Genomic DNA, 11,130 nt, shown 5'->3' with positions numbered 1-11,130 from the left:
AACCAGAACATGCCCTGTAAAAAATTCCTGGGGAACCTTATATAAAGAAGGTTTTAAGGCAACAATCATTCTTAAAGGCATACAAAGGGATAACCAAAGTAAATTTTATTAATTCAATAATATTTTCTTATTAAAGTAATAAAATAACAAATCACAATTTGAGCACTAAAGGAAAACACAACAAGCAGCAAGACAAAAATATGCAAACATTAACAAAGTTCAAAATTTATTGCTACCAGAGATTGAGAGGATAAGGAATGAGACAAGAATAAAAAATATGTAAATAATGTTAAAAATAGACTTTATAACTAAGAATCAAATATGCAGTTAGTAAAATAAGTGGCATAAGTGGAATTAAACAAAAGTTTCCTATATATAACTGACAATTGCTAAAAGAGTACTTGAAGCTGTTATAATGAGAACATAGTATTAACTTAATTATTGCTAGCTTTTTATAAAAATTTATAATGAGACAAGTTTGTTTTATATATTTTAGTGCATCCAGCACCCCTGGAGGCTGTCACTGCTCTCCAGGAGGGTGTGGCCCAACATCTGTCTGCCTGGTTGCCCCTCACTGGGGTGGTATCATCCGTCCATGGGTCTATATTAAATAAGCGAAAGCTTAAAAAAGTGAACTCTTATTCATCGACCCTAGTTCAGCGAACACTCAGAACAGCGATTTTTTTCCCAGGGAAAAAAATTGCTGTTCCACAAAAAAAAACAAAAAAAAAACAAAACAAAAACCTTAAAACAGCATTTAATGTGGGGGGGGGCTTCACCCCCACACCCCCCGAAGTGGGGGGTTGTGCCCTCCACACCCCCCTACTTAAATATACCAACTCCGAGATCACACCACAGTGGAGGAAATGGCAAACTCCCGAAACCGGCCCAGTGATTTTTTTTCCCGGAGAAAAAAAATTGCTCTTCTGGGTCTTTGGGATTTTCAGCATTCGCTGAAATAGGGTCGATGAATTAGCGTTCGCTTTTTTAAGCATTTGCTGATTCAATATAGACCCCCTCCATTGGTGGGGCAGGTCAGGGCAGGGGCAGTGTGTCTGTCTAACCTAACCATCCCCCAGTGACCACATATGGAAAGAAACCTCAGATCAGACACAGTGACCCACCAAATGTAAGCATATTTCTAAGCAGAGGAAAAGAAACTAACCAGGATTCCCTCAGTATTGGCAAATAAAGATGGAGGAGCCCAGTGTTGACTCCTGGCCTGGGTGATGGGAGCAGGGAAATGTGGCATATGGAAGTTTGTCTTTTCGGTGCCATCCATGGGGCCCAAATCCTTATGATCAAGGTTCAGACTGTGGATGGTGTGAGGTTTGCAGTGATCCCTGGCATGCCAAGATTTGGTTTTCCCGAAGTCAGGTTGTTTGTGAATGCAGCCCAAAGTGGGTGGTAAACTCCATCTAGCCTTGAGACTGATATCGGACAATTACCATAAGGGTTAGGGAAAGTTGAAAAGAACTTTGAAAAGAGAGTTCAAGAGGGAGTGAAACCATTCAGAGATAAAAGAGTGGGATCTGTAAGGTCCATCTGGTGGATTCAACTCATCAGCCAGGGAGGTGGGTGACCGCCATCAGGTGCATGCCCTCCAACCAGCTCTGGGTTGGCCAGGAAGGCCACACAGAAAGTGGCTCCCCTCCCTGGAGGGAAGTGTTACAGCCCATGGCATCAGTTCTCTCCATGCCCTGGAGTTGTGGGCTGGTGGGCTCACCTCAGGTATCCGCATCAATGTTGGTGACCCTTTCCTCCCATCTTGAAACATGGACCAAGGAGTTTAACATGTGTGTGAGTCTGAGGGTTGGCAGGAGACCCCACTACATAATGAATGTGAGGCTGGAGTGTGCCGGCTGATGAGGGATCCCCCACAGGGTTTATTGGCAGCCTGTTTCACCCATACCATCAGGGAGGTCAAGTGTAAATGTACCTGGTGGGACCTAAAAGACAGTGAACTATGTCTGGGCAGGATGAATCCAGGGGAAACTCTGGGGGAGGTCAGTAGTGGCCCTGATGTGCAAATCAGTCATCCGACTTGGGTATAGTGGTGAAAGACTAATTGAACCATCTAGTAGCCGGTTCTCTCCCAAGTTTTTCTCATGATAGCTGGCATTGGGCAGATGCAGTTTTATCTAGTAAAGTGAATGATTAGAGGTCTTAGGGATAAAACAATCTGAACCTATTCTCAAACTTTAAATAGATAAAAAGCCTGACTAGCTGGCTTGGAGCCTTGACATGGAATGTTAGCACCTAGTGGGCCATTTTTAGTAAGCAGAACTGACCCTGCAGGATGAACCAAATACCAGGTTAAGGCACCTGATGCTGATGCTCAGCAGACCACAGAAAAAGGTATCGGTTGATATAGACAACAGGGCAGTGGCCATGGAAATTGGAATCCACTGAGGAGTGTGTAACAACTCACCTGCTGAATCAACTAGCCTTGAAAATGGATGCTGCTGGAATGTCAGGCCCATACCCAGCCATTGCCAGTGCTGGGAGCTGAGGGGACTAAGCTGCAATGAGTAGGACAGACGCTGTGGTGGCACTAAAGCCCAGGGCAAGGGCCCAGGTGGAGCCACTGTGGGTGCAGATCTTGGTGGTAGTAGCTAATATTCAAACAAGAGCTTTGAAGGCCGAAGTGGAGAAAGGTTCCTGTGAACAGCAGTTGAACATAGGTAATTTGGTCCTAAGAGATAGGCAAGCACCATAACAAAGGGATGGCTGATGGCCTCTATCACCCTCAGTTAATTGAAAGGGAGTTAGGTTTAGATCTCCGAATCCAGAGCAACAGAGGTGGACACCGCACAGCATCCAGTGTGGTGACACAAATGATCTCAGAGAAGACAATGGGGGGCCCTGGTAGACTTCTATTTTCTTTGTAAAGGGCAGGGCACCCTGGAATGGCTTCACCCCAAGAGAGGGGCCTACGGCCTGGAAAGTGTCACAGTCCTGGCAGTATCAGGTGTGCTCTTACCAGCCTTTAAAAATGTTGGGGTAGAGTGTGTAAGTCTCACACTGGGCTATACCCATATCTGCAGCAGGTCTCCAAGGTGAACAGTGTTTGGCATGTTAGAACAATGTAGATAAGGGAAGACATCAAGCCAGATCTGTAACTCTGGGATAAGGATTGGCTCTAAGTGCTGGGTCAGTCGGGCTCAGGTGTGAAGTGGGGCTGGGTGCATTCTGTGGCTGGATGAGGCATCACCCCCTAGCCATGACCCCCCCTCCCAGGGAGGCCAGAGATGGCAGAGGTGAATCTGGATGTGCACCAGGCCCTTCCTGTGGATAACCCTGGCTGTGGCAAGCACATGTCTTAGCTGGCATCCCACATAGCCTGGCAGCTAGCAGCTGACTTAGAATTTGTGCAGACCAGGGAATCCAACTGTTTAATTAAAACAAAGCATCACAAAGGCCCGAAATGGGTGTTGCCATGATGTGATTTCTGCCTATTGCTCTGAATGTCAAAGTAAAGAAATTCAATGAAGCTTGGGTAATTGGCAGGAGTAACTATGACTCTCTTAATGTAGCCAAATGCCTCATCATCTAATTAGTGAGATGCATGAATGGATGAACAAGATTCCCACTGTCCCTACCTACTATCTGGTGAAACCACATCCAAGGGAATGGGCTTAGCAGAATCAGTGGAGAAAGAGGACCCTTTTGAGCTTGACTCTAGTCTGTCACTGTGAATAGACATGTAAAATAAGTGGGAGGTCTCAGTCGCCCATGAAATACCTCCACTCTTATTGTTATTTCACTTTTTCAGTGAGGTGGGTGTTGAGACCCACTAGATTTCTCACTTCTGGATCCAAGCACCTGGGCACAACCCACTCTGGAAACAGTGTCAGGTGGAGAGTTTGACTGGGTGTTACACCTGACAAAAAGTATTGCAGGTGTTCTAAGGTAAGCTAAGGGAGGACAGAGACCTCCCATGGAGCAGTAGGGCAAAAGCTCACTTGACCTTGATTTTCAGTATGAATATAGACTATAAAAGTGGGGCCTCCTGAGCCATCTGTATGAATATAGACTATAAAAGTGGGGCCTCCTGAGCCATCTGGCTTTTTGGGTTTTAAGCAGGCGGTATCAGAAAAGTTACCAGAGGGATAAATGGCTTGTGGCAACCAAGCATTCATTGTGACATCACTTTTTGATCCTTCAATGTCAGCTCTTCTTATCATTGTGAAGCAGAATTCACTAAGCATTGTATTGCTTCCCCACTAATAGGTAAATTGAGCTGGGTTTAGGCCATTGTGAGACAGGTTAGTCTTACCCTACTGATGACTTGCTGTTGCAATAGTAATTCTGGTCAATATAACAGAAACCACATGTTCAGACATTTGATGTCTGTGCTTGGCCGATGACCCAATGGTGAGAAGCTACCATCTGTAGGATTATGACAGAATGCCTGTAAGACAGAATCCCACTTAAGAATAATGATATTGCAGCGCCACAGATTTCCTGTTCGCCAGAGATAGCCAGCAACAAGGTCGACAAGGAGCTGTCACTGGGTGAGAGCACAGATGGAAGGAGGCTGCCTCTCTCCACCAGTGCATCACATTTTTGTGGGGAACCGGGTGCTAAATCATTTATAGATGACCTGATTCTGGGTCAGGGCTTTGTACATAGCAGAGTTGCAAATGCAGTGATCTATTGAAAGTCAGCCCTTGAGCCAAGCTTTTGTCACAGGTGGAGGCACTGGCTGTGCACCCTCATGGGAAGGGGCAACCGATCCTCTTTTAGCCCACTCATGTGCCTCTTCCTACTCATCCTCCCTCAGTCCATATCACCTGTGTATCTTTGCTCAGCGGCAGTGAGAGAGTCCAGATGAGGAGAGGGAGGGAGGGAGGGAGGGAGCATGGTCTGGGTGCTCCTCAACAATGAGACCTCCCATGCAGGGTGGAGGACAGCCAGATGCACCCTGCCTTTGGCTCACAGGTCCCTCAGTCCAGATAGCTAAACCATGTCTGGGCACAAATGGGGCCAAGGAACAAAGACCTAGGCTTAAGGATCACCCATGGAGGGAGACCCCATGTCCAGGGACATGGCCTTGACTCCCAGGAGAGGGCCTCCCCAGAAAGCTGGATCTGCAATTCCAACCCCCTATCCCCCAAAGGAGGAGAGATAGGGCCACTGTAGTATCTCAAACCCGGGGCCAGTCAGAGGAGTTGTCCATCAGTGTGGGTGGGCTGACGGTCTGCAATCCCATCCCCCTCACCCCCAGGAAAGTGGAGATAGGGCTGCCTTGTTGTCTCAGACCCAGGCCCAGCCAGGGGAGTCAGCCATCAGTGCAGGTAGGCCGAGGGTCATCCCAGGAAGCCATATGCGTAATCCTGTTCCCCTGGCCCCAAGGAAGCAGAGATAGGGATGCTGTGCCATCTCAGACCTGGGGCCAGTTGGGGGATTGTTCAACCTCCAGTACATCACCCTGCACAGGGGGACACCAGTCTGTGAACAGCACCACCCTGGAACAAGGGGCCATGAGCCAGGAGGCCGAAAGCAAAATGCATTCCTCAGACCCTGGTGCTGCTGAGGACAGAGACAGAGGCACACTGCAAGGGGCACAGGGATGCAGGGTCACAGAGCCATCTCCTCTGCTAGTTTATAAGCTCAAGTTGCAGGTCAGATGGGAGAACTGGCATGACAGTAGTCTGGATGAGATCCTGAGTGAGGCCTTGTGGACAAACAGAGTTTGAAGAGTCTAGGCAGGATTGGAGGGAAGTTCCCCTGAGACGCACCAAGGCACACATGATCCGTCATGATTTAGCAGCCTGCAGTAGACATGGAAGTGTGAGGACACTGATAGGGGACCTCAGCCAGGAAAGGAGCTCTCTATCTCTCAACCGGGTAAAAGTGGAGGCCCAGTGGGGGTCTGTCCTGATGGAAGTCTTGAAGAGAGAGAGAGAGGCAGAAAGGGGTTGGGCAGGGAGAGCTTACACCCAGGTGAAGGGTGTCAGACCATGCCCCCCTCTAGGACAGAAGTCTAGAAGGGAGAGAGAAGCAGAAAGGAACTGGTTCTGGTGAGATCCTGCCTGGATGAGGAGGGTTAGGCAGCACCCTCCCTTAATGGAAGTCCATAAGGGAGTGCTGGGTGGATGGCAGCAGGGTTAGTAGAGCTCCTGCTCAAGTGGAGAGGGACCCCTCCCATCAGCGGAGATGCAGGCTCCAGCCCCTCCTCCATCCACCCACCGAGGTGCTCCTATCTTGTTGATCCTGCCAGTAGCATAGCATATGCTTGTTTAAAAGATTAAGCCATACAAGTTTCAGTGCACCTGGACACTACAGTGAAACTGCAAATGGCTCATTAAATCCGTTATGGTTCCTTTGATTGCTCCAGCATTACTTGGATAACTGTGGTAATTCTAGAGATAATACCTGTTGATGAGCACTGACCTCTGGTTTGTGTGCATGTATCAAACCAAAACCAAACTGGGTCTCAACCCGTCAGCTTTGGTGACTAGATAAACTCAGGCCAATCACATGCCCCAGTTGTGGTGATGATTTGACATTCAAATTTCTGCCCTATCAACTTTCGATGGTACTATCTGTTCCTACTATGGTGACCATGGGTAACAGCGAATCAGGGTTTGATTCCAGAGAGGGAGCCTGAGAAACAGCTACCACATCCAAGGAAGGCAGCTGATGTGCAAGTTACCCACTGTGACAAGGGGTGGTAGTGATGAAAAATAACAATACGGGATTCTTTCAAGCCCCTGTAATTCGAATGAGTACACTTTAAATTCTTGAATGAGAATCTATTGGAGGGTAAGTGTGGTGCCAGCCATTGTAGTAATTCAAGCTCTGATAGCATATATTAAAGTTGCTGCAGTTAAAAAGCTCATAGTTGGATTTTGGGATCAGACTGGCAGTCCGCCATGAGGTGAGCAACCGCCTGTCCCAACCCCTGCCTCTCAGTGATCCCTTGATGCTCTTAACTGATTGTCCCAGGGGTCCGAAGCATATACTTTGAAATTAGAGTGTTCATAGAAGGAATTCACCTGAATACTTCAGCTAGAAATAACGGACTCCGGTTCTATTTTGTTGGCTTTTGGAACTGGTGTCATGATTAAGAGGGACAGTTGGGTCACTTGTATTGTGCTGCTAGAGGTGGAATTCTTGGACTGGCACAAGACAAACGAAAGCAAAAGGATTTGTCAAGAATGTTTTAATTAATCAAGAAATAAATTCAGAGGTTCAAAGACGATCACATGCCATCATAGTTCTGACCACAAAAGATACTGACTAGCATTCCAGCAGTGTTATACCCATGACCTACTGGGAAGCTTCAGGGAAACCAATGTCTTTCTGTTCTGGGAGGGAAATATGGTTGCCAAGCTGAACCTTTCTGGAGTCTGTGGGTGGTGGTGCATGTCGCTCTTAGTTGTTGGAGCGATGTCCGGTTAATTCTGATGATAAACAGGACTCTGCCATGCTAACTAGTTATGCAGACCCATGTGGTTTCTCCAATTTCTTAGATAGACAAGTGGCTTTTAACAACATAAGATTGAGCAACAACAGGTCTGTGATGCCCTTAGATGTCCAGATCTGCACGCATGCTACACTAAATAGATCAACATGTGTCTACACTTGGGCACCAGGTCCAGGTATTCTGCTGAACCCCAATTGTGATAGGGACTGGAGATTGCAAGTATTCCCCATGAATGAGGAATTCCCAGGAAGTGTGGGTAAAAAGCTCACATTGATTAAGTCCCTGTCCTTTGTATACACTGCCCATCACAACTACCAATTGGATGGTTTAATGAGGTCCTCGGATTTGCCCCTCTGGAGTTGGTCATGCAACGGCAGTGCACCGTAAAGATGATCAAACTCGACTATCTAGAGGAATTAAAAGTTGTAACAAGGTTTCTGTAGGCATACCTGTGGAAGGATCATTAAAGTGGAGGGTCCCAGGATGGCATGGCACCATCCCAGGTCACCACCTGTCCTCACTCCACTACCACACCTCTCCACCCAACTTGGTATAAGCTGGTGGGACAGAGACCATGACTTCTGGAGGAGTGAGAGGTGAAGAGGCATCTTTCCCCCTCACCTCCTAGTGGCAGGAAGGGGATCCAGCCCATTGCAGCAGGTGACATGGGTCATACCCACAAGAGCCAGCCACACAGGGCACTTCCCTACCTCCCTGAGGAGACAGCTGTGGAGGGGGTACCCAAGCAGTGGCACTCTCCACTGCTTATCCTTGAGGCAATGACCCCTGTGGGAGGGAGAGGGTGCCATCCCAACAAATGACACTAAACCCTCCACTTCCATCATACAGGGCCAGTCTGGGGCATACACAAGTGTTCTCTCCTCTCGACACTGGTCATGGGTACCAGAGGAGAACCTGGAATGTCAATGTGACCCCCCCCCACCCTCCAGGCAGAGAGGAGGTAGCCATGCACCAGCCAACAGGAGTCCCTGCCATCCTGTGGCATCAGGCCAGTAAGCTCAGTTAGATCACCTGCAATGACACTTGTGAAACCTCTCCTGCTCTTCTCTCAGTTTGACACCAGGTTGGCAGCAGTGCCTACGGTGACAGAGAAGAACATTATGATTCTAAGCAATAGATCACTCAGCTTGTTTGTCAATGAAAATTGCAGATAGCTGTGAGAACTAATGTGAGTTGCAGGACACATTGATCATCGACACTTCAAACAACTTTGTGGCCTTGGGTTACTCCTGGGACTACACCTGTCTGAGGGTTGCCATGCTTTCCATCACTCCTGGTGGTGTCCCACCAGTGAGGGTGCAGACAGGGCATCAAGGGAGCCCATTGTGGGTTTCCCATCCCCAAAGAGCAAGACTCGGATGGAGGAGAGGAGGTTCTTCCACCCTGAGCCAGGAAGCCCATCCGCACAGTGAACAGGAAGGTGATGGCACTGCTCTGGCCCCTACTGAAGGCTGTTGGTGATTCCACCACTCAGCTGCCCTCCCAGGGGCAAGTCTTAACATCCACCCACCCAGTTCCTGCCAGCTGGGTAGGTGTTTGCCCTCCTCTACCACCCGGAGTCCAGCAGGGGAGGGGCTGTAGGTCAGGGGAGGAGTGCTGCATCAGGTACAGGATGTTTGGACCCCGCTGATTCACTCCCAGACAATTTGACCCCGACCTATTTGACCGCAGATGGTTTACTCGCGTAAAAGAATGAACGGTAGTAAAACAAAAGCACGTCAGAACATAAATGCAAAAGAAAGACTGTTTAAACATTCTTAAAATTGTTTAGTCTTTCTTTTCTAATAATGTGCATTAACTACTATTACATTACAGAAAATAACATTATTTAAATAAATATAATTAAAAATAACAAACCTGTATATTCCTATATTCCAGTCTTTCTTTTTATTTTTTTCCAATATGCTTTTGCTTCACTTACAATGTTCTGATGTGCTTTACTTTTGCAATGCTTTCTTTGGCATTTAAATTGAAAGCAGGCATAAAGCTGTACTTTGAGAAACAGTGGAAATGCTTAAATATGGGTGTGCTTTTTGAAGAATATAGCTATCATTAGAGAAAGAATGACTAGCTGGGGATCTAGTGGAGAAGCGGTTTACAGTATTTCTTGGTTTACATTTAAGTGAACTGCCATGAGTTTCTTTTAAAAAAATCTTGCATTCAGTGTGAGGAAATCAACATAGAATCACTGCACGTATAGTGGAAACTACACAACAACTGATCCTCAAAATGTGTGGCATGCTGTGTTTATTCAGTGAGCTGTTAAACTGATCAGCTATGAAAAGTTACTGCAGAAGCTGATGTCATCACAATTAAAATGTAGGCAAATCAGGGGAGCAGCTGGAATTTAATTATCGTGAACTGAAAATTATATATTATAATATAAATTATTGTGAATATAAAAAAGTATGAACAAGTAAAAAAAAAAGGAACGAATGAACTAAACATGGGCAATGACATCCGGAAGTTCACAGCATTGCTATAAGAAGGCTAGTAAGCAAACTGGATTAAAACAATTAAATATATAACACATTAAAAAAAATCTAAAAAAAAAAAAACAAAACACAGTTAAAACAGTAAACAGACTGTTAATGTAATAATCATAACATCTGGATTGCCAGGGTTTTTGTAGTTCATAATTTCTGTTCAACATACTCCTACCAATCAACAGCTGAAAGTTGCAGAGCACATAACAGGCCTTTTAGATTCATTGCTACCCCTGAAACAATGTTTTTTGGGAGATGTAGTATAGTGCAGTGTAACTATTAGAAAAAATAACTGACACGATGGGTACATCACACAGACTACATTGCTTGTGAGATACAAAGCAACCTATAATTTTGTTTGAGAGTGCAGTTGTTTACCTGAATTTGTTAGAGCAGGATTTCCTAATGGCACCACATAACTAAAAACACTTCTAGTATTGCAACCAGGGATTAATGAATAACTTATGGAGTCGATGTTTAATATCAATTATTAAACATTAGCATTTAAAAAGACCGTGCTGATATTAATAATAATAATAATAATAATAATAATAGTAATAATATATTAATAAAAAATATATTTACAATGAAAAATTAACAGTGTTATTATTGAATAATTGATAAATTAATAACTTAATGATAAAGTACTTAAAAGAATATATTTGGGGTCAAATAGTCTGGGGTCGAGCTGTTCACTAAAAAATCACATATACGATACATATAAATTTATGCATGAAATTGTATAGAAATGCATTGGGGTCGAACCGTCCAGGGGTGAACATTCCAGGGTCGAACTGTCTGGGGTCGAATAGTCCTGCTTCCACTGCATTTGTCCTTCCCTGCAATGCCCCCCACCCTTGACCTCAGATCAGATGTGAAGACCTGCTGAATTTAAACATATTACTAAGCAGAGGAAAAGAATTAAGAATTAAGAATTGTTAAGATTTACGCTGGGTGTGATGAGGGTGGACAGGTTTAGGAATAAGTATATTAGAGGGTCAGCTTAGGTTGTAAGGTTTGGAGCCAAAGCCAGAGAGGCAAGATTACGTTGGTTTGGACATGTGCTGAGGAGGGACACTGAGTATATTGGGAAAAAGATGCTAAGGATGAAGCTACCAGGTATCAGGAAAAGAGGAAGGCCTAAGATAAGGTTTATGGATGTGGTGAGAGAGGGCATGCAGATGGTTG

At 45.6% G+C, this 11,130-nt stretch overlaps 1 pseudogene; it reads left to right on the top strand.

Moving 5' to 3' along the window:
• The first annotated feature begins 1,096 nt into the window (after positions 1 to 1,096).
• LOC122809937 lies at positions 1,097 to 4,690 on the top strand (annotated as a pseudogene).
• Positions 4,691 to 11,130: the final 6,440 nt, after the last annotated feature.

Source organism: Protopterus annectens, chromosome 8.part0, assembly GCF_019279795.1.
Source record: "Protopterus annectens isolate FY-2018-M chromosome 8.part0, PAN1.0, whole genome shotgun sequence".
NCBI classification, from domain to species: Eukaryota; Metazoa; Chordata; order Ceratodontiformes; family Protopteridae; genus Protopterus; species Protopterus annectens.
This window is presented reverse-complemented; position numbering and strand designations above follow the sequence as displayed.